Genomic DNA, 27,047 nt, shown 5'->3' with positions numbered 1-27,047 from the left:
ACAGTCTTATGCTTTATGGTGGTGGTCTACAACCAGGCTTAGCTTCCCCAGGAACACCACACAGGATGGATTTAACTATGTATTAAACTAAGAGGCATTCTCTCAAATGAGTTTAAATGCATTTTATTTTCAGACAATGTACATGACATGTTTTTCTTAAAAACAATGCCTCTGGTCCAAGTAAGTCAAGGTCAAAGTCAACACAGATCTCAAGGTGACATCAGTCCCATCTGTCCTAGTCCTGGTGTGTGGGTGAAAAGCAGCAGCCAGTTATGATAATGACAGGTGATGGATCCCAACAGCCAACTGTGTTAACATATTCCATTTTTAAACCATCCTTAAGGAAACTCATATATGGGGTCACATCATCCTCACAGTAGTCCAGCAGAACAACCATGCCATCTGGATTTCCTATTTTCACCAATAAAGAACTGGTAAGGTTTTGAAATTTGCAAAGATGTGCTTGATTTGTTCTGCAGCCCCGTCATAAAAGTTTTTACTCTTTCTGGTCTCTGTTCCTCAAGTTTCCTTTGACTGATTACATGTAATCTTTGATGTACTTCTTGTATACTTCTTTTGTGAAGCTGGTTTCCTCCAAATGATGGTTCATGACAATATCGACACCAGTGACTACTGTGCTTTGGGTACCTTCGCCCTCGGAGACTTCAGGGGAGGCGTTTCCACCAATGAGCGAGTCATCAATGTTACCCTCTCTCCTACTGACCACCTTCCTCTCCACCTTCAGGCACAGCCTGTCTGCGATCTCCTGGACCTTGCAGATGTCGGAGAACTTCTCATCATGGCTGATGAGGTCCCGGAAGAGGTCATGGTGGCTGCCGAAAGGAGAGCATGGTGGCACTGGCTTAGCAGGAACTCAGGGCGAGTGCTTTGCAGGCGGAGCGGTATTGGGGGTCAGGGGGGAGCGGGTGGAAAAGCCTCAGGTCGTATTTAATTGTAAGACAATTAAATCTAAATGAGAACGAGCAAGTATTTTTCCTTTTTGATCCACTTCAGAGAAATGACCTCTAAGTAAATGTAGGTAACAGTCTAGTATGGATGACCCTTTGGCAAATCATAAATCCTCAAATTGGACTTTTCTGAAATTACTGCTGCAAATGGCTATAAAGTACACAGTTGCACAGAAAATAACATTGTTACTAGGCATTTGTTATGCTGTTGATGGGCATCAGAAGGAAATATACACATATTAGAACACATCAGGTAAGATTAGGACAGGACTTTTATTTAGAATAATGTAAAAACAAAAATTAAAAAATCCCAAAACTTTCTCAAGGCACAGACAAACAAACAAAACCCATCCACTTGCTTCAAGCTATGTGATTCTCCAGTACTGACTGGTAACTGATACTATGAGGGCTAAAAAAGCAGACAGCAGGAGGGCAGGCACCTGAGAGTGATGTAGGAAGCTTGCTTTGGGTTAACACATCCCAGAAAAGCAAGGGGATATAAAGGAGTTCATTACTTGCATGATATTATTTAAAGGGCTAATATTATTTAAAGGGATATTATTTGAGGGCTAATATCTGAAAACGTTTCCAGGTGTTTTTACAACACTGATTTTCTTTTTCATATCTGAAGATTGCCACAAGTAAGAGAAGGGAAACCTGAATTTCGGTCTTATCTGCTTCTCCGGGATACTCTTTTGAAAGCCTCACTGCTGATCTCGGTGCACAACTCTTCTTATTACTGTAAAGTGGTCCTTAAAATGCAACCACCGTGTGATGCCTTCTTCCTTCTCATCTGATCCTGGCAAGTTTTTAAAAGTCAGCATTTATACATTCAGCAAACACTATATTCATTCTCAGTCTCTGGAGCACTAATTTATGGCACTCATTATTACAATGCTGTGGGAAGAAACCATCCCTTCAACAGTTCCAGGTAAAGTAAATAAAATGGCATTGATCACTTGGAATAGAAATCAAATCATCCTACCTGGAAAATGCCAAGTGCCTATAGTTCACCAACATTGGAAAAACCCTTGGCTTAATCATGAAACTAACTGCAATGATGCAATACCACCTCACCATGAATGGCACAGCTGAGGACGAGACCAAAGCAGAGAGTGTAATATGTGATCTTATTCCAAATGTTCAAAATAAACTGCCTGCCTGTGTTCAAACACATGCTGTGTGACTGTCAAATAAAGAAACTGACATTCATGTGTGAGTCATGGAATCCATATTTTAGAACCACACTAACATTTTGATGATTTTGAAAAACATGTGTGAGAATGTTTAATAAGCGACTCCCATGTTTGTAACTGCACCACCAAGAGAAGGCCTTACCAAGGCTGCGTGGATCCTGTGTTTTTCTTAGCTAAGAATCACTAATAAAAAAAATATACCCAACACCTTCCTTCAAGATGGAGGTCTCAGTGACTGACCTTTACACCCAGTCCCTTGATCTCTGACAAGTTTTAAGACTAAGCTTTCCAGATCTCTTGATTTAAGTTGATTTAAGTGAAAATTTAATAAAGGATGTCAGGCTGGATAAAGAAGAGTTATTCTACAGAAATATTTATACAGTTCATCCTGCAAACTACTTTCTATTTGCTTCTTTACTGTAAATAGATAGATGTGCTTTTCATAAAGGAAGCACAAAAAAATAATGCTGCTAGACTAGGGAGGAGAAAGGGGTTCAGAAGCAAAAGTCAAAGGGCTCCTTCCGAAATGATTCACGTAACAGTAGAGCATTTCTCTATTGATTTAAGGCAAAAATAAAATAACCACTGATGATTTGTCAAGTGTAAGAGAATTCGTTGATAAAAATTAAACTCGCCACTGAATATCCACAAGATAAAGGGATGACAAAGGTGAACAAGTATGAACATTCTAAGTAAGTATACAGAATTCAAAAGATGGGCCAACACAGCTACAATGCTATGTTGTATAATGCTATATAATACCTTTCCCCAGAGCGCTTAGCATAGGGTCTCTCTCAATAAATATTCAAGAAATCAAATTGGATCAGCAGTACGTTATTCCTCCTTACCTGTTGCACGACATTATAGTAAATGTAAGCACATGTGACAAAACTCCTAGGTATGGAGGTAACCAACCCTATATAAATACCTAAATAACAACAACAACAACAAAATGAGTTTCTGGGATGAGGGCATTTAAGTTGCTATGCAGGCCAGAGGTATGATCAATACATGTCACATTAGGAATGAATCTGGGAGAGGTAAACAGGGTCTGTTATACTGAAGAGATATCTAGCCAAAAAGCTATTCCTCATGAGCAGGGAGCTAGCTGTCAACATCTGGGGGTGAGGGGTGGTAGATTCAAGCTGAACAAGACTTGCATTAAATATAAGCTGTGGACTTGTCTGCCTGACACCAAGGCTCCGGGTGGCTGCAAAGGCTTTATAGCTACAGGTAGGAAACGCCGCTGCTTTGCCACCTGTGCACTGAGCTCCAGGCTATTCTAATGTCCACAACACACTTATTTTTAAGCATAGAAGGCAAGGGAACATGTCTCCAGGTAACATACTTTTCTACCTCCTCTCCCCTGCCCTCTACCTCAAATCTTTGAGTTGGTTTTAAGGGGAGTCAAAGGAGAAAAAAACATACTTTTTTGTTAGATCCATTCAGCCTGTCAGACCTCGGTTCCTTGAGTTTAAATATCAATTGAAACCCTGACTAGCTATGAGACCTTCTGGCAATTTACTTAACTTTCCAAGTCTTAGTATCTCTATCTGTAAAATCAGGTGGGAACAGTAACTACCGCATAGGCAGCTAAGAGGATTAGGTGAGAGAAGGCCTGGATAGTGCCTGGCACACAGCAAGCATTCAGTCAGTGTTAGTTCAATAACAACAGGAAGAATAAACATAACCTTTAGCCGTTGAGTTCTCGTCAGATAACGGCCTCTGCCCTGAGATCCATTCCTTCTCATCCCTTCACCTAACCCGAGCATCCAGTCCTCCACTGGATCCTATAGTAGCTTCTAACCATAAACCCCAACAAATATAACAAGATTTCAGGGGGTACAGGTCGCTATGTCTCATTAAGAATCTCAATAATGCTTGAAGAAATGGAGCCTGATCATTTGGAGTTGGAGAACAGCGCTCTCCAGCTGAGAGTCTGAAGAAAAACAGTCTGGAAACGGGCTACTTTGGAATCCTTGACGATCCTCAGAGAGTATAATAAACCCATGAGGATCGGAGAATCCTCCTGGTAAACCATCCCATACCTCTTTCCCTTATGAATAATTTAAATTCTCTGCTTTGTTTGGTCAAATCAAAGGTCATTGTTTACGGGAAGGTAGAAAGGTACCACAGTTAAGACTGAAACATGCTTAAAATACGTAATCCTATGTTCCAGATTAGGGGAATTCCCTGAGAAAAGAGACACAAGAATAGTACATGTTGTCGGTAATTCAGCCAGCATTTCTGGCAACCTTCTTCCTTCACACCAGACGACAGCACAGCACACACATGTTATTTGTATTATATCCTCTCACCATCCAGGGCCTCTCTGGACTTGGGAAGGCCTGAAGGAACAGTGCTCCAAGCTCAGAGTGCTATTTAATTGTGGTTCTCATCATCATCACTGTTATTACGGGTCTGTCATTCTGAAATGCTCTCGGCTATCAGTGACAACGTGGAGTGTTATGAAGATGACATTTCCATGTTTTGTATTCTGACATTAAAAACCAGTTTGGCTCACCAAATGAGCAGCGGGTGCCATGCTAATTATATAACATTTTAGAACACTAATAGGATCTCCCGCTGAGCCAACTGGGAGGAAAAAAAATATGATAGTCATTTTTATCTGTGCCTCAGCACACTGACCTCCTTTAGCTTGTTGATATGGCCATTAATAAAATATTGTAAAATGACCTGAAAAGGCTTTTTACGCACTAGTGCCTGGACCTGGCTGCTGAACAGCTGTGTACTTGAGAGACTTGGAGTTGGTATCAAAGTTGGCTGCTGATGATTCAAGCTTGTTCTGGGAACCTCCCGTATCCAGAATGTTCTCACTTTTGATGTGTTCCACTCTTGAGAGGAGTTTTCAAAGCCATTCCACCAAAGGAATAAGGATACCTGTGATGATGGCCCTGCTTTGTTTGGGACACATCCAGACTTGATTTAGTTTACTTCAGTGCCTGCTATACAACCACCAACATTTCTTTCACACAAGCTCCTTTCAATTTTGGAATAATAGTTTAAAATAAAAACTTTGCTACTCTTGAAATTCTAAAATACCCTAATGGGTAGTTCTTAAAAGCATATCAGAGAGGAGTGTGATATTTTCTTACTTTGCCTCCCTTTTCTTCTGGAAAAAAATAACACAAGTAAAAATACGCATTAAATATAATTCTTTATACTTCAAACAAAACATGTATTAGGCCATTTAACTGAGTAGATGTGATTACATCTGGGAACTGAGCTATACGTTAGACTGCGTTAAAAATGAGGTAAGCCAAGAAACTGACTCATTCAGCTCAGATACAGGTTGGCCGTGTGTAAGACTTGGGAGGAGAGAACATAAAGAGATGAACTAACGCACAGACTGCTATATGAGCTTACGGCCAATCACAGCATTCAGAGCTGAAAAGAAATTCTACAGGTGAACAGCTGAGGTGCATCAAAGGTATATGGGGTGCTAGGCTTAGGAGAATTCTCACCTCAGATGTTGGGACCATGAAGGCCTCTTTTTTCGCCTTTGAAATATCTACTCTATCATACCCCGCTACTCCCCATCCCGACCATTCTCTCCTTAAACACACATACTTAGAGAGCAAGGGAACTACTTGTTCGTTAATCCTGTGAAGGAAGTGCTAACATACCCAGACTCCACGGTTCCTAAAATGAACTTGTACGTATATGCTTAGCATAGAAAATTTTCAAGTCTCTAAAACTGGGGGACAATGACTACAGAATTTCAGTGGCACTCTACAGGTTTCTTACATGAAGACATATGAGAAAAGGTTTACCAAGAAACAATACATAAATCAGAATATTTTTCTATGGGATTATCCCAAATCCATGTGGCTACTCTACCAATACCAAAATGTAGTACTGCGAGCTGTACAGGGAAAGGATTTGCTGCTTTGGTAGAAAGACGATAAAGCTGGTGGAGAAGGCTCACATCCTTACCCATTCTGGTAACTATATTTTTAATTAAAGTTTATTGGGGTTGATGATGGTAAGTAAAGTTACATTCTGGTGATTTTTAATCATCAGAAGGTTATACTATAGGACTGCAGAGTCAGAAACATGTCCCCATGCACTTTTGGGAGAAAACAAGTGCCATATTATTGATTTTTTCCTGGCATCTGGCAAGCCAAATGATTCTGGCCCTGGAGTTGAGGAAAACAGGATTGGCCCAATAGCTCTACTAAGTTCTCACTCTAAAAATGGGCCTTCCTGTTCTTAAGTGGAGCAAAAATGTTGACTGATATAATTGGACAACAGGTTCACAGGCAGAGATTTTAAGGGGAGACCACCGTCGCCAGACTTACTTGGATCTCTCTCTGCTGGTCGAGCTCAGAGCCAATTCCACTGGATACTCCTAAGTCTAGGGTTTCCCTCAGACGCCCCGCTTCTGCTTTCTACAAGCCAGTGAGAAAACCTAGCAACAGGACTCCCATTGGCCACTGATGAAGCAAGAATGAAGACAAGAGCATGCACGCAATCTTTTGAGGGAAAAGATGGGAACGAAGAAGAAACAACGAGACGGCCATGACAAGGCTGCGCCTCGGCATCTCCTTATTAAAGGGACCATCTGAGAGCACTCAGCAGACGGAAGAAGGATCACTGGACGTCAGCAAGTAATTGCTAAGAACACGTAAGTTCGGAATAACCTAATTTTTTTCTTTGCTATTATGATAAACTTTCAATTTCAAGAGAAAGCCTTAGGCTTGCTTTGTTAAGACTAATGCACATTTTGGGACATGGTGTGAATTCTTTCAGAATAATACTAAAAATATCAATTTCTGCTTACATAGGCATTTATTGTACGGGACTTGGAAACCCTCTAACAATCCAAGGGTCTTTCAATGCCCTCCCTGACTCTGTCCACATGGGGATTTTGAAATTTGTCTCAGCAGAAATGCAAACTAAAAAATCGAATCACTACTTTTTAATCTACCAAATAAAATTAGCAAAGATAAAAAATGATAGCAGGAAATGTGAAATGCTTGCACGGACACAGTCTATCAGACCTTCCTTCACTGCTATTGGAAGTATAAACTGATACTACCTTTAGAGAGGGTTATTTGGCAATATGTTTCCAGAATTTTAAAAGAGTCATATCCCTTGATATACTAATTCCACATCTATAACTCTAACATGAAAAATAAATTAAACACCTGAGTTTTCTGTATAAGACCAGTCTTTCGAGCATTTCTTTTATAGCAAAAATCTGGAACCAAATTAAATCTTCAGTGATAGAGAGATGGTGAAATAAATTGCAGTGGAATAACCACAGGATGCAATATTACATAGCTATTAAAATGTTATTTATAAAAGACTTTTAACAACATGAGAAAATGATTACAATGTAATACTAGGTGTAAAAAAGGAGGGTACAAAACTGCATCTGTAATGTAATTGGAACAATAAAAAAAATACGCAGAGTAAAAGAAACAGAAGAAAATACACCAAAATATTAAATGTGCTTATCCCTGAATGGTGGTCAGATGGCTAAATTTCTTTTTCACAACTGTCGGTGTTTCTCAGATTTCCACTAACAAATGTCCCTATTACTTTCATAATGCAGGGGAATAAAAAGTTCCTTTAAAAAAAATCCACTAAGATTTGAAAGAGATGCTGTGCTACAGTGATTCATCAGCATTAGAGTAAAAGACTTGAACAGGCAGAAAATTGAGCTAAAACTTAAAAAAATAAAAGCAACACTAAGTATTTTTGGTCACCACTGGTGTGGGGTGGGTAGTGAAATCGGGATTACTTGGGTGAGATTTAGATGATAACACGAAACATTTAGAGAAATGTTACCTGAAGTTAGCTAGACTCGGTTACAAAGCCTTGTCCGTGGTGTATTTACAAACACACATGCAAGAATGGAGAAAGTGCTTGAAAGAACGATAACAAAATGTTAATAGGTGCATTGCTTAGGTGGGAGACTCTCTCACGAGTTTATACTTTTGAACTCCTCCCCCAACTCTAGCAAAAAACAAAAACTAAACCAAACAAACCCAAAAAACCTCATTATTTTTATTATGACAAACTTACTTCAAATGTTCAGCTCATTGAACAAATGAGGCCAGAACCTGAATATAAGGAAAAACAATGGGCGTTGACTTTTACTTTACCACCCCCTCCACACACACATTAACTTAGGATAGCCACAGACCTACATGTAAAAGCTAAAACGATACAACTTCTAGAAAAAAACACAGGGAAAATAGGAGGAAGTCACTGTAACCTTGAAGTCGGTAATTTTTCTTAAAGAGTATACAAAAAGTACACACCACAAAAAATTAAGTTAAACTACTTATCTAGATTTAAAACTTTTGTTATTCAAAGGACACCATTAAGAAAGCAAAATACAAGTCATAGCATGGCAGAAAATATTATACACACACACACACACACACACACACATATGTCTTACGAGTATATTCAGAATACATAAAGAATTCCTACAACTCAGTAATAAGACAAACAATTTGATAAGATATTGACAGAAGATTTGAATGGCTATTAAACACATGAGAAAATGCTCAATGTCACTAATCAGAGAAACAAAAGTTAAAACCATAATGAGATACCACTACGCACCTATTAGAAGGGCTAAACTTAAAAAGAATACCAAGTCCTGGCATGGATGTGGTGGAATTAGAACTCTCATACACTGCTGGGTGGGGGTATAAAATAGAAAATCCACTTCTGAATACTGTTTGATAGTTTCTTAAGAAGTTAAACACAAACCTACCATCTAACTCAGCTGTTTCACAACTAGGTATTTTCCCAAGAGAAATCAAAATGTAGTCCACATAAAGAGTTGTACATGAAAGTTCATAGCAGCAATATTCATAATAGTAAAATATTGGGGAAAAGAAACAAACAAATGTCCATCAACAGGTGAAAGAAGCAACGAGACATGGTAAATCCATCTGATGAAATACTACTCAGCAATAAAAAGTAACGAGCTATTCATACATGCAACATGGGTGAATCTCAAAATAATAAAGTTGGGTGAAAAGAGCTCTCTTTTAGTTCATGAAAACTGACAAAACTGCACAAGTCCCAGGCATATACCCCCGTAAATTTTATGCATCACGCGAGTTGAGGGCATAATGCATCTTCTAATATATCCTAAAAAAAAAAAAAAAGTGGAATATATCAATTCCACTTTCTCTTTCATTAATACATCTAAATAATGTCTTGCTTTTTAAATTACTTGGTGTTATGCCTGTTTAACACAGCATATAGAAAGGGAAGAATGCGCTTCATTTATTTTTTTTACCAGGTGTTTACTAAGCTCTTCTGTGGCAGGAACTGTGTAGCCACAGGGCTGATCCTACTAGGAGCGTTGATCTTTTTTACTTTGTTTTTAACAAGTGAAATATTAGCATGCTAACACCAACATTGTGGTTTGTGATAAACACTAAAATGAAAAATGTCCAATCCTTCCAACTCTTGACACCAAACTCTTGGAGATGTATTTAGAAGGCAGCATTTAATATAATCAAAGTTTCCAACGGTATACCTTAGGCTTATGGAGGAGGAAGCCATTGATCACGTCTACTTGAAAAGTGACTTGCCCAAGCTAAAAGCACTTCTATATTGTACAGTTTAGAATTATGGGTATAAACTGAAAACCTGAAAAAAAGTACTAGAGGCTCATTTAGAAAAAAAAATGCATGATCTATCCCCACAATTCCTTCTCTGCAGCACTTTTGCAAATGAGGACTCCTCTGGATGACATACAAATCAGCTTCTTGAATGTTCCTATAAGAATGGCAACATTAGTTGCTCATTTAATATCTACCCATAAGATTTCCCTTAGATCAACACACACTGCGAAAGGGGACTTTGGTTGTCCGAACTCTTAACTTGGACTAACTACTATCCTCTCCCTGCCAAAAGCATTTCCTTAACTTCTCTAAACTCAGCTGCTCTCTTAGAGTTGACCAGCAGAAAGAAAACAGATGTAAACCTAGTTTAGTCCCTAAAGAAATAACTTTATGCTGTTAATTCAATGAGGACAAGCCCTAGACTTCTAAGGACGGTCATTCTAAGAAAAAACAATTCAAGAACATTTTTGCAAACATATAGTAGGTCAAATTTTCTGCTGTGTTATCCAAGGTTCTCTAGAAAGAACCATGAGATAAATTTCTCTTGAATTTAGTTTCAAGCAAAAGCTTGCCACTCTATATAGTTTTTTAATTGTACATGTTTACTTTTATCAGGAAAGGAGAACTATATAGACTAATTTCCTGGTTGCTAAGAAGCTGAGAGCTAAATTTACTTCTGTGGTTTTATCACTCTGGGTTCCTGGTCCAGTTCTCTATCCACTCTCAAAATAGTTTTAAAATCCCATTTGGTTTCATTTTCCTTCTCTTACGTTATGTTTTGGTATTGTAATTTACCTCAAATCTTCTCTAGAAAAAGGCCTGGTAGAAAGAATACATCATTCATTTACATCATGTGGTTAAATCAATGTTGACTTAAGTTTTGGTTCCTCTAAATATCGTTAAAGTATGTCACACCAATTCCTTTTTTCCAACTCATTATTCAATATGATGTTTTCCACACACATCACAAAGTTCCTGTAGTTAAGTAATTCTTGCTTAGTTTAAAACAACACAGTTTAAAAATATGTATTTTCTATGGCGATGGAAGGAGAACTGTCTCTGGGTGGTGAGCACACAATGTGATATATAGATGATGTATTATAGAAATGCACACTTGAAATCTATGTAATCTTACTAATCATCGTCAACCCAATAAATTTAATATATAGATTCTCACAATGTTTACTCCCTCGTTTGCAATAGGTGACATACTCTCAAAACACATTACGTGGGGCATATGAACATTGCCGTAATTTTACATGAATATATGTCCAAGTTCACCAGCACTCACTCCTTCAGAGAGAGCCTGGGGACTGGTTCATGTGGGATATTTCTGGCCTCTGACAAAGGAGAACACAGATCCCGATAAAAAGAAAGAAGAACTGAGAATTATGCAGAAACCAAAAGGAATTCAGAGAGGAAATCCAAGGGGTTCACCAAACTATATCAAAAGTAAGTTAAAAAGCCAGAGAATGACCTAGGATTATGGGACTGGAGATAGGGAAGCGAGCAGGAGGCAAAGGCCAAAGTGGGGAGGGGCTGTGGGAGTGGGGTGGGGAGCGGGGCTGTAGATCCTGGGCAAAGACTTAAGATAGAGACTGCTGGCTGAAGCTTGTGGGGCTGCAGTGTGTGCCTGAGTTAAATGCATGGGTTTTATTAGAGGTTGTTTGTTTGTTTGTTTGTTTGTTTAAATCTCCCTTTATGACTCCTAGCTTGAATCAGTGCTTACCTCTTTCCTTGCTCCATTTTTCACAAATATGTAATTATTTCAATGACCAATAAGCAGAAGTTAAAACTGCAAAGGGGTCAAATGCATGGAAATAATTTTTTGCCCATTTAACGCAGTTTTCATCCCTCTGCTCTGCCACTGGATTAGCAGCAGCTCCATCTATCCATCTATCCAAGAAAGAGTTCTCCCTTCAGAAACCATCTTTGCACATAACCTACACTACTGTAGACACGAGAAATCATCCCTTTGCATATTTAAAACATCAAACAAATGTGTGACAACACAAATTCATATTTCAAGTCAGGTTTTAATTGTTTCACAGCTGTTTTTGTAGTCCCTCTCCATTCCTTTCTTCTCTTGCTCTCTTTGTGGTTTGATGACTTTCTTTAGTGATATGGTTACAGTCCCTTATCTTTATATTTTATGTATTAACTGCAGATTTTTGCTTTGTGTTTTCCATGAGGTTTCCATATAATAGCTTATATGTATAAAGTGTATTTTAAGTGAATAACTACCTAAGTTTGATCCCATTCTAAAGCTCACACTTTTACTCTCCCATTTCGTTTTTGATGTCACATTTTTATCCTTAATTACATACTGTAATCATAGTTATTTTCACTATTTTTGTCTTTTCACCTTCATCTTAGCTTTATAAGTAATTAATACATAACTTTTACTATACATTTACTTTTCCTGTGAGATTTATTCTCTCATATGTGATCTTGTTACTATTATACTTAGCACTCTTTCTTTTCAGCGTAAAGAAGTCCCATTACCATTTCTTGTAAGGCAAATTTAGTGGTGATGAACTCCTTTAGTTTTTGCTTGTCTGAAAAGTTCTTTCTTTCTCCTTTAATACTAAATGATAGCTTTGCTGGGTATTGTTGGTAGGAAGTTTTTTTTCTCTCAGAACTTTGAGCATATCATGCCACTCCCTTCTGGCCTGTAAAGTCTGTGCTGAAAATCCAGTCATAGTCTTATGGGGGTTCCCTTGTACATAACAGGTTGTTTTTCTCTTGACGTTTTTAATCTTCTCCTTGTCTTTAACTTTTTAATTATAATGTGTTTTGGTGTGGGTTCCTTTGGGTTCATTTTATTTGGAATTCTCTGGACTTCCTGGATCTGGATGTCAGTTCTTTTCGCCAATTTAGAGAAGTTTTCAGCCATTATTTCTTCAAATAAGATTTCTGTCCCTTTCCCTCTTTCTTCTCCTTCTAGGATCCCTATAATTCAAGTGTTAGTCCCTTTGATGTTGTCTCATAAGTCCTCCAAGTTATCTTTACATTTTTAAACTTTTTAAAAAAATTTTTGCTGCTCTGATTGGGTGACTTCTACTGCTTTTTCTTCGTATTGACTGATCCTTTCTTCTGCTTCATCTAGTCTGCTGCTGGACCCATTCTTGACCTCAGTTTGGTGAGCATCTTCATGACCACTACTTTGAACTCTTTTATCAGGTAAATTACTTATCTCCATTTCATTATGAATTTTTTCTGAGGTTTTATTTTATTTTTTCATTTGGAACATACTTCTCTTTCTTTATTTTGCTTGACTCTCTGTGTTGGTTACTTTATAGTAGATAAAACAACCACCTCTCCCAGTCTTGAAGGAGTGCCTCAATGTAGGAGATGAACCTTTTGAATCAGCCCTGCCCCAACTCTTGTCTTCTCTCAAACTTCTGTGTTTGTCCAAGCCATCCTATTATATTTTTTAATAGCTCCAAGTAGTTGAGGATGTGCCAAGACCTGTCAGTGTCCCAAAGGGGAAGATCTCAGCATCTAGATTTAGGCTGACTAGAAGCCAGACCCTCAGGCATCAGCTTTTAAAAGTATGCAAATATATATAGTCCTGAGGGGCCACAGTAGCCACTGGTACCAGGCGATTTGGATCGGTACCAGTTGCTAGGTGGCAACTGCAAAAATCTGGTTCCAGATGAGTGTATCAGCTCCTTTTTTGAGAGATACCAGAAAGTTGGAACAAAGCAGAAGGAGGGTGCCAAGATGGCATCCACAGCCTAACAGGCCACTAAGTGTATCCATAAGCCATTTAAAATGTATCGTCTTTATGTGGCCCCTTTTCCTGTGTTATACAGAGATGTCATTACCAACAACAGCTGACTTTTGAGGGACAAAATAGTTCCTACAATACTGTTGAGCATATCAGGGGTGCTGGCAATGAATGGCAGAGATAGCCTCCCCTTTAAGGTAACCTCAGGATTAATGGACCTTTCCACAGTTTCAACATTAAAGATATAGTAGAGAATAAAAGAAAAACAAAGAATTTTCCTTACCACTCAATATGCAACTTGAAGTCCAAGGCTACTATGAAAGTTTTGGAGTCCTCAAACATGGTGATTTAATGAACATCGCAAAGTCTATTCTAGCCTTAGAGAAGTTACTGCGCATCAGCTTGATTTGTTATTAATCTTAATAAAACTCACATATGCCAAGTCTGTTTATAGAAAAGATGAAAATGCCGAATAAGTAGCCTTTAGTAATTCTTTAAGAAACAGAAAAGAAAGTATAAAAAGACCAGGAGTTTACAAAAAGAGAAGAAAGCAGACTATTAAACTGTACACACCACCAAATCTACTAACACCCAAATTCACATACTGCCTGTTGCACTCAGGCGAGGCAGCCCCAGTGAAGTCAATGATAGCTTCCTGGGATTGTGAGTGAGGACTTGCAGAGCGTACGGAGAGGGTGACGAGCGTGCTGGGGTATGGGGCATGGCAGACACATACGACTGGGGAAGCGAGGCTGAGAACAAAGCACGCAGCAAACACGGGGTGACCTAACCAATCACATCTAAAAGCCCAAACTCAGTAACAATTCTAACAGGACCATTACCCAAGGTGATTATTTTAAATTCTCCTTTCAAATCAATATAGGAAAATAATGAATGAGGACACTGAAGAGTAATAAACCTGATAACAGAGATGAGAAAAAAAGCTGTTTTAGTAAACAGCAAGCTCCTCAGAACTTCTATTTAATACTTAAAAAGTAAACGCATAATTCTCAAATATCCATTGCTCATTTAAACCTTAGAAATTAGGACATACACCCCCACAAAAAGTTATAAACAAGAATATAATGATGTAATTTCAAAATTCAATCTAATTAAAAAAAAAAAAAGTCAGTCCTAAAACTGTGCATTAGTTCGTTTTCACATTCCTTTTCACATTTCCTCCTCCAGTCCCCCAGTTCCTATATTCTGCAGAGCACAGCTGGGAGCTGCATAGCAGAGCTGGAAAACACCGCACTTGCCTCGTGACTCACCCACTCCCACAGCCCTCACAACAGGTCAGAGAAAGTCGCACAGAAAGGGGACAGTGGAAAAGGGTGAAAGAGCTGATTGTGTCACCTCTTCAGCAAGAGGAGGCCAGTGGAGGAGAGGAGGGAATAAAGGCTAAACTGAATATAACATTGAAGTTTAGGCTAGACTTTACTTTTTTGTATCCTAACTGACAGAAAAATGATGGCCTAATGCACAAGATGCCATTAAAAGATGGCAAAGGAAGATTCAACAATACTCTTTGAAGACAATGACTAAAGAAGAACAAAACTTTCATTTTTTACGCCAGAAAGTATAAATTATTCAATAAACTGATCACAAGACAATGAAGGATTGTTAAATATCTTCTAGTCCTGATTTTTTTTCAGTTCCTCGTTTTCTTTTAGATCTTCTGGGATGAGAGAGGTGAAGGAGATGGAATATTTTAAGAAACTAACAAGGTTCATCTTAGCTCCCTAAATATTGCTGACAATGCTCTAAGCAAATACTATTACTTCGTTGCAACAGAGCAGTTAGCCTAATGCAGTCAAAAGGCCAACGTGACAAGGATCCTTGGTGTGATTTATAATGTAAGAGTTTACAATAGTATAGGCCATGCTGTGGTAATAAACATTCATTTTAAGCCTTTTGAAAGACTAATACTTCATTTGAACATTCTCAGAGAAAGCTTTCTCTTTGTAGGAGGGACAAAATGGTACGATCAAGCCATAAAAAGAGAATGGATCAAAGTACAACAACCCAACAGTTTTTGCACTGAGGTGACCCCGTTGTATCCACTCTACTGCACAAAAATCTAGAACCAACTCCAGTCAAATGGGCAGAGCTTAATTTTACTGAATCTCCAAAGCTTCTACATTAAGATAGCAAAGGCAACCAGCTGGAACACTGACAAATTCTCCATGTAGGGAACTGAAAAGTCATCTTAAAGTACCCACCCACAGCGTGCTCTGACTTACACAATCAGTGCAGACACCCGGCCCCATATTGATGGGTGTGGGAGAGCAACCCCAGCTCCCCAGGGCTCCCTGGAGTGTGAGAGAAAGTGGTTGGCTTCTTACTCAGGCTAGAAACCCTGCAGCACTTCCTTGAAATAAGACGTATTTCTGCAAATAAAAATGAGCTAAAGGGTTTTGAGGAAGACTTATGTAAATATTTTGTGGCCAGGTATGCTTGCTTTACATCATCTCCAATATCCAAACACATTAAAAAACTGCACCAAAAACTTTTGGATATTAAAATTACTTACTACTTACTTCACTGGGGAAACTCACTGAAATAAGCAGATTACCAGAGAGTGTACAGTTCTATTTTCTGAAAATTGTTAAAAAGGGTGGTTCTCATATTTGTGTGATAGTCTGATTTCCACATGGCCCAGAAGCTGGGAGCTCAGAAGATAATCTCTAGGTACTCCATACAGCCAAATTTTGAGGAAAGAGTCTTATCAAGTGATAGGTTTATATTTTGCTACAGTTCCCTAAAGTATAATGGATATTTTCTACCTATTCTTCATTCTATGCTTTTAAGGTTAGGTAAGTTAATGATAAAAAAACTCTCAGGAAACTAGGAATAGAGGGGAACTTCCTGAACTTGATAAAGAATATCTATAAAACCTACAGTAAATATTATAATGATGCAAAACTTGAAGCTTTCTCAGTAAGATCAAGTAGCAGGCATAGATGGGACGTCCCCTCTCACCACCTCTTTTCAACATCATACTGGAAGTACTAGCTAATGCATTAAGACAAGAAAAGGAAATAATATACAGATTGTGAAGAAAGAAAGAAAACTGTCCTTCACAGATGACATGATCATCTGTGTAGAATCTTTTTTTTTTTTTAAATGGACCAAAAAACCCCTCCTGGAACTAATAAGTAATAATAACAAGATTACAGGATTACTATATAAAAGTTGACTGTTTTCCTCTGTACTAGCAATGAACAAGTAAAACTGGAAATTAAAAACATAGTGTCATTTATATTAGCAACCACCCCCACAAATGGAACCCATAGGTATAAATCTAGCAAAATATGTGTAAGATCCATATGAGGGCAACTACAAAACTCTGATGAAATAAATCAAAAAAGAACTAAATAAATGGAGAGATATTCCATTTTAACAGACAGGAAGACCCATATTGTCAGACTGTCAGTTCTTCCCAACATGACTATAAATTCAATCTTGATCAAAATTCCAGCAAGTTGTTTTGTGGATATCAACAAACTTACTCTAAAGTTTATATGGAGGACAAAAACCCAGAATAGACAACACAGTATTGAAGGAGAAGAACAAAGTTGGAGGACTGTCACTACCCAACTTTAAGACTTATTATAAAGTTGTACTAGTCAAGACAGTGTGGTATTGGTGAAAGAATACAAAAATAGATCAATGGAACAGAACAGAGAACCCAGAAAAACACTCTATAAATACAGTCAGCCGATCTTTCACAAAGGAGCAAAAATAATAGAATGAAGCAAAATAGTCTTCTTAACAAATGGTGCTTGAACAACAGGGTGTCCACATGTAAGAGAATGAATCTAGACACAGACCTTACATCCTTCATAAAAAGGAACTTAAAATAGATTACAGACCTAAATGTAAAATGTAAAACTATAAAACTGCTAGGAGAAAACATAGATGACATTGGGAATGGTAATGCCTTTTTAAATACAACACCAAAGGCATAGTCCATTAAATAAATAATTGATAAGCTGGACTTCATTAAATTTAAAAACTTCTGCCCTGCGAAATGCAGTATCAAGTGAATGAGAAGATAAGCCACAGACCAAGAGAAAACATTTGAAAAATACATATATGATAAAGGACTGTTGTCCAAAATATATAAAAAAAAACTCCTGAAACTCAACAATAAGAGAACATATGAGAAGAAAACAAAGAACAAAGAAAAGAAAATTGGGCCCAAAACTTTAAGACACCTCACCAAAGAATATAGACAGATGGTAAACAAGCACATGAAAAGATGCTCCACATCATATATCATCAGGGAAATGCGAATTAAAATAACAATGAGATACCACTCTATACCTCTTAGAAGGGCCAAAATCTGGAACACTGACAACGACCACACCAACATCAAATGCTGACAAGGACGTGGAGCAACAGGAACTCTCATTCATTGCTGGTGGGAATGCAAAATGGTACAGCCACATTGAAAGGCAGTTATCAATTTCTTAACAAAATGAAACACACTCTTACCACACAATCCAACAATCGTGTTCCTTGGCGTTGGTATTTACTCAAAGGAACTGAAAATTTATATCCACACAAAAACCTGCACATGGATGTTTATAACAGATTTATGCATAACTGCCCAAACTTGGAAGCAAACCAGATGTCCTTCAGAGGTGAATGGATAAAACACAAAAACAAAAACCCCAGAAAAAAACTGTGGGACATACAGACAATGCATATTATTCATAGCTAAAAAGAAATGAGCTATCAAGACATGAAAAGACAGGGAGGAACCTTAAATGCATATTACTAAGTGAAAGAAGCCCATCTGAAAAGGCCACATGTTGTATGATTCCAACTATGTGACCTTCTGGGAAAAAGCAAAACTATGGAGACAATAAAAGAGATCAGTGGTTGCCAGGAGTGTGGGAGAACACAGAGGATTTTTAGGGCAGTAAAAACACCGTATGATACTATTAAGTTAGATACATTTCATTACACATTTGTCCAAACCCATGCAACATACAAAACCAAGAGTGAACCATAATGTAAACTACGGACTTTGGGTAATAAAGATGTATCAACATATGTTCACAGATTGTGACAAACCAAACATACCACTCTGTTGGGGATATTGGTAACAGGACGTCTATGAATGTGTGGGGTCAGGGGGCAAATGGGAAATCTTTGTACCTTTCTCTTAATTTTGTTGTGAAACTAAAACTGCTCTTAAATAAATAAATAAAGTCTTTAAAAAGAAGTTAAGGAAACAGACTCTCCACAGAAAGGGACACAGCTCTGCCAACATCTTGATTTTAGCCCAGTGGGACCCATGTTAGACTTCTGACTTTAGAACTGTAAGATCATAATTTTTTGCTGTTTTAAGCCACTAGGTATGGGGTAATCTCTTACAGCAGAGATAGAAAACTAATATAAAGGCCAACCAATGAAATTCACTGAGCAGCAGAGATTTCCCACTACATCACCAGTTAAGAACTGTACAAAGAACGAAGTTTTCCAGTACTCTGAGAATTGCAAGATAACGTTGCATGTATATTCCAGGAAGCCTGGTTTCAATGGGGAAAGAAAAGTTAATGCAAAGAAAGCCCCCAAACTGAAATACGCTTGCTACCATCACCATTTCGAGGAAGAAATTTTACCACTCATTATCTCCAGGGATATGGCAAGTGAGAACTGAAATAACATTGCAAACGGTCCTCAGAATTATTCAGCTCTGATCAAGAGGACACATCCTAAGAGACACCCTTCCCCCAGTAAAACTGGAGAGGAGAATTTTTAGAATGCTAAGAGCAGCAGGTTACTTCATCAGGAGCCAGGAAAGGTGGAATATAAAAAAAGGGAAAGGGAGACAGCCTCTGCATAGTGACAGAAAGGATAACTTGAAAACACTACGGCATCTGTTAAAATTTCAGGCTATTACCAGCCAAGGAATCAGGTAATTAATATTGACTTAAATGCCACCAAAGCTTGTTAAGGTACTCACTATTTTTAACACATTTCCTCTTCATGCATATCTATGCAATGATATTAAAAAGCTCACGAGAAAGAAGCAGGAGTTCAACGAAGATGAGAAAGTTCTGGAAATGTGACCAAACAATTAGTTCAGCAAGTAAGACCAGCAGGCCAGAGCACTGGGGAACTTACAATGAGAGAGAGGAGAGCAAGGAGGCTACCTCTGTGGAGTTGGTGTCGGGGAACTGTTCTTGGCACTGACAGTGACTGGTCACGTGACATTGCACAATTCACTGCAGTTCTCTGAAGTCAGATGAGAGCTCCCCTGAAAACACTCTGAGTTGCAGTTATGAATAAGTTCCATAAGAGCATGCCAGCTTCCACCCTTAAGTGGCCTAAAGAGGCAGGATGAATATTTTTTATTTTTATTTCTTTTCTTATTTTTTCTTTTTCTTTTTTTTTTTTTACTTGGGAGACTTCTACCAGAGAGGGGTCTTGAGGAGGAAGCATAGCGACACTTCAAAACTCACATGTTGAGACTTGGTCCTGAGACCCTGAGGTAGCTACAGCCAATGGATAGCCTAGCAGAAGGAACCTAAGCTGGGTATATAGAAGGGAAGAGAATGGTTCCATAAGGATCCTTGTTCACCATGACTTCCCTTTATATCTCTGCCACAGAAATTATATCTGGCAGTTCTTATAGCATGGAATCCATATAGGTTTTAAAAAATAAGATATAATATTGTATCGAAAGTATTACCTTGGGAGTTTTTGTAAAGGACATCTAGTAAAGAGTAATTTTTGTACACATTTCCAGTATGACATCAAAAATAAAGAGCTGCACACATAAAAAATGTCTTGCGCAGCACCTTGATATTAAAAGTGTGTGCAACATGCCTTTAGTTAAGAATCCTTCAGTCAGCACTTGTGTAATATACACTTATTAAGGGTCTGTCACACGTTAGGCATTGTGTGCCGTTCTAAAAGAATGAAGAAAATCTCTCCTGTCTCCAATTGTTATGTCCCACACATCACTTCCTCTAACCCCAGCAAGCAGCCAAGGGAGGATTTCCTAAAGAATAGGTCTGCACTGGAAGGAAGAAGCCAAAAGAACAGCGGCAAAATGGAATCCTACATTTGTGTTCTATCACTGGTGAGCATGTTACACTGAGGAATCATGCATTTTTGTGGCTTCTCAGTGCAGTGCCTTAGTGAAAATGCTGCTATAAGAACTCAGGTCTAACACAGTGTGAGGACGCAGCGTCAGCTGCTACAGGGGTAGTGACATCCCCCGCTGACCCAAAGCAACAACCAGTCTTATAACCCCCATGCACTTTGATACTGCGCTTACTCAATTATGTATCTCCAGGTTTCTTAACCTCTAAGAAGAACATTTCACCAACGTCAAAAAGATTTTTTTTACTGGCCACTTTTCAAACATCATTTTTGCATATATAAGCTTTTATATGCTGCTATACTTAAAACTGGGAACTCCGCATATATCAAACAATACTTTTTAAGTAATGTTTTGGCACAGTTAGTCAAAATATAAGACAGCCACTTAAAAGGATTGTGTAGACTTATACTCATTGATAAGATAGATATCAAGGACATTAACAAACAAAGCAGATTATAAAACAACTATGTTTCATAAAAATAAGCAAAATATTTATATACTAACATCAAAAACATTTAAAGTATACGTTATCATAAAGGTAGAAAAAAGACTAGAAGAATATTTATTAAGAAGCTAATACTAATGTGTCTCTGGGTAGGATTATGGATGATTTTATTTCTTGTTCTTCTTTCTTTTAATTGAGATTCTAAATTTCTAAGATGATCATGCATCATTCAAAACTAAAGAACTTTATGCAATCCCTATTGCTGAAAGTATTTATACTCACAAACATCATGCTCCATTGTCAGAAAAAAAAATGACATCTCATAATCAATGATTTTTAATGTGTCTATTTTGCTTCCCTTCCTTACAGTACCACATTTTTCTGAATATACATGTGACTTAATTTAGCATGTTTACTAGCAGGAAAATTTTGTATATGCAAAAGCCCTTTACCCTACACTACTGTATATCATGTATATTTATACTATCTCCATGGACCATATGATCAATAACACTGAATTAACATCAGAAGACCCAGTCTCCAGCCTGGGTATACTAGCTCTGTGACTGTAGGAAAGCAACAAACATAGAATGAAATGAAAAATTATACCGGGCAAGGGATGTGACACTGCTTTCAAAATTATAAAAGACTACAAATGCTGGCTGCTATTTGCATCATTATCTTCAGCATCTCCTCCAAAATATTTTCAGGTATTCCTGTCACAATATTTAATGATGAGTTTATCAGGAAACATTGTTAAAAGAACATTTATGTGAAATATTAAAGAAAAGAGGGTAAAGGTAACAATCCTGGATGTGTATGAGTTTCTTATTACGTTCAAAATGGAACTGGAGAGAGCTCGGCCACAGGGCCAAGCGGAGAAGAGCAAGAACAGACCCAGGTTCAAGCCCTATTTCTGCGTCTTCTGAGCTGTACAGCATTGGGCAAATTACTGCCATGATTTTACACCTTACTCTCCTCAGCTATGAAATGTCTGTCACAGGATTGATGCCATGGAGGTTTCATGATGATTACACTAGAAGAAGCACACCCAGTGCTTATCACCATGCCTGGCACGTAGGAGAAACGTCATCACTTAAAGGACCTCATGGACGATAAAGCAAAGATGTGTAACAATGAGTCCAGTTCTCAGAGAAATGGAAAGAACCAAAAGAGAACATTTTTAAAAATTGAGTAAAATGTCAAATATTTTTCATTTTAAAGAACTGTATTTCTAATAAGCTGCTGCCTACATATTTACACATACCACTACTGGAAAACAAACAGGGTCTTGTCAGAAATAATTGAAGTCTCAGGAGGTCCGCATCAAAGACCACAGCCTGACACTGCCCCTGGATTCAACCTAACCATCCCTCTTCTCGAAATTTGGATGTTGGAAAAAAATAAACACTGGTTACTATGGGAACTAGTAACCCAAAGGTAACATTCAGACAAAAGGGTTCTCACCTACCTTTAATTACCCATAGCTCTCCTTTTCATCTGTCTTCTTAGTGCATTTATCACTTTCTACCTTGTATTATAGTCATTTGTGCAGGGTCTGATCTCTCCGCCTACACGGTAAGCTTTTTTGACTACAGAAACTCTGTCTTACTCATCTTTGGATTTTCAACAAAGACTTGCACAAAGAAAGTCATAAATAAGTAGTTTGTTGAGGAAAAAAAAAAAGAACACGTACTAAAAATCATTGCCACAATTGAACACTATGCCTACACTATTTAACCTTCTGGGATAAATTAATCAAGCTTCTAAACCACTTGACTAGTAAGAATTATGCAATTAGCCTGATTTTACAGGCTAGGGAACGATTTAAGAATTCTGATCCCTCCAGAATAATAATACAGAATTATAATTCAGGCATACAGATGCTAAAACAGTGATCAACATTGTTTTTATCAACTTCAGCTTTCTTTATGAAATTATAATTTACTAAAGTCTATACCAATAGCTAAGTTCACCATTTAATACATTAAATTAATAAATCAAATTAGACAATATTGTCATGCTAAAGGATTTTTGTTAAAATAAATATCCTACTCTAGAGATCATTTTTCCCTACAAGCAGGAAAGCTCTTTTGTTGGCCTCCGGTCTTTAAGTGGCCCATCAAGATATAATGATACTGCTACATAATGACAAGGTAAATTCATTTTGAGCAAATTGATGGGCTATACCATATCAGAGCATCTCTGTATAACAACTGCCATGGTTGCCTTTAGTGAAACCATAACTACAATCCACTGGGCTGAGCTGTCAAAAAGTATGAATTGTGCCCGGCACAAAGGAATTAGCAATTTAATTGGTAAGTTCATCATTTTTCCAAACTACTGATGCTGATTGTGAAAACATGTTTTGTGTCAAATACATGACTATTCTATTTTATGAAAAATATACTAATGACAAATATTTGTACAATGTTTAGCTCAAATCAGAAATTGTTCTGCCATTCATTGGCAGTATATAAACTATGAGATCACCTACTTGGTGTTTTCCTCCTGAAATGTGTTTAAGAGGATTTCTTTATCTTGTGCCTAACTTTATGATATTCAGGGTTGTTTTTTTTTTAAATAACAAAAATGACATCACCATATACACAATGGACAAGAGAACATTTGCAGAAAAGTACATACAGGAAAAAAAGAAAAAACTACATTTTAACTATCTCCATGCAACATTTGATTTTTGAGACCTAAGGTCTAATCCTTTATCTCCAAGCTTACAAAACAACAGGTCAGTTTTAAAAGTATGTTAAAGCAATATTGTATTTTTTTCAAGGAAGGTATTAGCCTTTGCCATCTCAGTCTTTTGCCTATGATCACCAGAAATGAATAATAGAAAAATAAATATACTACTTCTAGCCACAATGTATGTCTTTTTTTACAGAATGTGACATTTTGAAAAGTGAAATATTCCCAGTTTCCTACTTGCAGAATGAAGGTGAGGTTTATCTGGCAACTGGGAGTGAGGTGTGTGGGGGGAGCCACACTTCTAGGAGGTAGGTCTGTAAAATGCTATGTCAAAAAGTAAGTCAGAATGACCTTTCTGAGAGGTGGAGAAGGCAGCCATCCACAGAGCACTAGTTAAGAACTGATGAAAGGCCGGCTTGAACTGAAGTCTCTACCCAGTAGCCTGTAGAGCACAACACACATAAATGTCATGTCCAGATGACCTCGGAGGATAAGAAAGGCAAGCGTACTGTTTCCCAGTACCCAATAGCCACACATTGTCTAGACCAGTGATTCGCAAAGAGAGTGAGGGTGTGTGTGTGTGTGTGTGTGTGTGTGTGTGTGTATCTATATGTGTATATGTGTGTGCTTACTTACGTATATGTATTGCAATTTTGATGTGGGAAAAGGAATGAGAAGGGTACAAACGAGGGAATGGATCTTATAAAATCTGATAAACACTAGCCAGAACCTTCCAGCTTCCTCTCACACAGAATGGTTTAGGAAATAACTTCTCTGGGCCTGGAGGGGATACAAGTGATCTGGAGTAAATTTCAAATGGGGAATGCGGTATGAAAAAATTGTATGACCGAGCCAACACTGGATGACAGGTTTCTGATACTCAACAAGCATGTAACTTTGAGGGTTCTAAGGGAAGGGAGCCAGACCTATGAGGGGGTGCTGGTGGTGAGACAAAAAGGCAGGAGACTGCCACACTGCACACAGGAGATCACTGAGTTCGATGATCCATATTTGTTTACAATTGAAACAGTGATTCTAAAACTGGGACCCGTGGGTGTTCTCTCAGAATCTTCTATGAATGTTTTAAAATGTTGTTTCCGTTTCAATTACATTCACACTCACATCTATATTTATATTCTGGGACATCAGGATAATGTCCTTAAATTCAGCCACTAACATGGTAAATTTACTCTGCAGCAGCTCTCCTACACAATTATCACCTCATTTCTCAAACCTTGAACATATTTTCCTTCCTCACTCTCAACAGATGACACACCTTATTTTACCAAGAAAACAGAAACGAGAAGAGGACTTCTACCTGCCCTGGCCAATCCTCTAGTCTCCTTGCACCTCTGCCTGCCCTTCACGATGCTGGCTACACTGTCCAACAGGTGAACTCTCCGTTCTCCAAAGTCTGACCTACGTGGATGCCTGGGCATCATCCCTTTCCACCCATCTGAGGACATCAGTCTTACAATGTCCCCTCTTTTATTCCATTTTTCCTTCTCGATGGGATCATTCCTATTAACCTATATAAATGATGCTTCTAAAAAAGAACTCCCTTCACTCCATATTCTCATTGAGCTATCACCCCATTTCTTTGCTCCCCTGTATATCGCAAATTTCTAGCAAGAGTTATCTGTGCTAACAAGTAATCTATCCTTGTTACCTCATGTTCTCTCTTGCCACTCTGTCCTGACCCCAATTCAATCAGGCTTTTGTCTCTATCACTCCACTGAAACAATTCTTGCCAAGGTCGAAAACATGCTGCATTTTGCCAAATACAATGGTGAATTCTTAGTTTCCATTTTACTTGCTCTATTAATAGCAATCGATAACAGCTTTTCTCTCCTTTCTGGAGACACTTCCTCTGGTTTACCAGACCACCTTTTCCTCCTGTGCTGCACCCGCCTCTCCTTATCAATCAGGTCATTGTTCCTCATCCATGACCCACCTGAGAGCATACCAGACCACTTCTCTTCTTTTCCTTCATCACTCCCTAGGTGATCTCATATAATTGCATGGCTTTAAATACCATATGTGCCAACAGTTCTCAAATTTACATCTGTAGCTCAGAAATCCATTTCCTTTGAAACCTAGACTGATGCACCCTACTTGTCATCATCACATAGATGTCCACCAGACAAGCCAAACTTAACATGTCTGAAAATGAACTCTTGATTCCACCCCACCCACAACTCCAACTCTCCTCCCCATCTCAGGAAACAGCAATTCCATTCACTCATATTTTCAGGCCCAGTCCTTGAATAATCTTTGATTTCTCACATCTCCAACTAGAGTCCAATAATTGCTTGTCACCTCCATTACTCCCCACCCTGGTCCAGGTCCCATCATCACTCTCTGCATCTCTATGATAGCTGCCAGTGGGCTCTCTGCTTCCACCTAAGTGGTGTCTTTATGGTTTATTCTCCATAAAGCAATCGCAGTGCTCATTTTAAAATTTAACTCACATCATATCACTCACAAACCTTCAATGGTTCCCACCCACTAACAGTGAAATCCAACGTCTTTACCACAGGCCACATGGCCCTATGTGATTCAGCCTGTGGTAGCTCTCTGACCTCATCCTGCACCACTCTGTCCACACGGGTCCCCCGCTGTTGTTTTATAACTGCTTATAACATGCTTCTGACCAAGAACCTTTGCAGTCACTGTTTGCTCTGTCGAGAACGCTCTCCTTCCAAACAACCTCATGGTTTGAATCCTTACTCCATCAGTGGTCTGCTCAAATATCACTTTATTTAGAGAGCCCTCTGTGGTAGGCAGTATTTTCTGTCTGGCTCCAATATTCTTGTCCCCGGGTGTACATGTCCTGCATGATCCTCCCCCCTGAGTGTGAAGAGGATCTTTAAACAGGATGGGCTGTCACTCCCATGATTAAGTTATGTTATGTGGAAAAGGTGAACGGATTTTGCAGTTGTAATGAAAGTTCCAAATCAGCAGATTTTGACTTAATCAAAAAGGAGGATATCCTAATGGGACTGGCTTAATCAGGTAAAAAAACCTTTAACAGAGGGACTGAGCTCTTGGAGGAGAGAGGAGGGGAGATGGTGTCCTGCTGCCCTTGAATAAAGCCAAGTCATGTTGTGAACTGTCTGTGGACTGGGATGGTCTGAAGGAGCGGAGCACTTCGGTCCACAGTCGCAAGGAACTGAATTCTGACAACATCCAAATAAGCTTGGAAGACGACCTCGAGCTCCAGGTAAGCATGACTTACTTGCAGACTTATAAAA

At 38.4% G+C, this 27,047-nt stretch overlaps 1 protein-coding gene and 1 pseudogene across 5 annotated transcripts in view; both read right to left on the bottom strand.

Moving 5' to 3' along the window:
• The window catches only part of STK39 (serine/threonine kinase 39), a 276,825-nt gene that overhangs the window by 77,823 nt on the left and 171,955 nt on the right, over nucleotides 1-27,047 (bottom strand). The window lies entirely within an intron of this gene.
• On the bottom strand, nucleotides 418-9,353 carry LOC117025910 (translationally-controlled tumor protein-like; annotated as a pseudogene).

This window comes from Rhinolophus ferrumequinum, chromosome 8 (genome assembly GCF_004115265.2).
Source record: "Rhinolophus ferrumequinum isolate MPI-CBG mRhiFer1 chromosome 8, mRhiFer1_v1.p, whole genome shotgun sequence".
NCBI classification, from domain to species: Eukaryota; Metazoa; Chordata; class Mammalia; order Chiroptera; family Rhinolophidae; genus Rhinolophus; species Rhinolophus ferrumequinum.
This window is presented reverse-complemented; position numbering and strand designations above follow the sequence as displayed.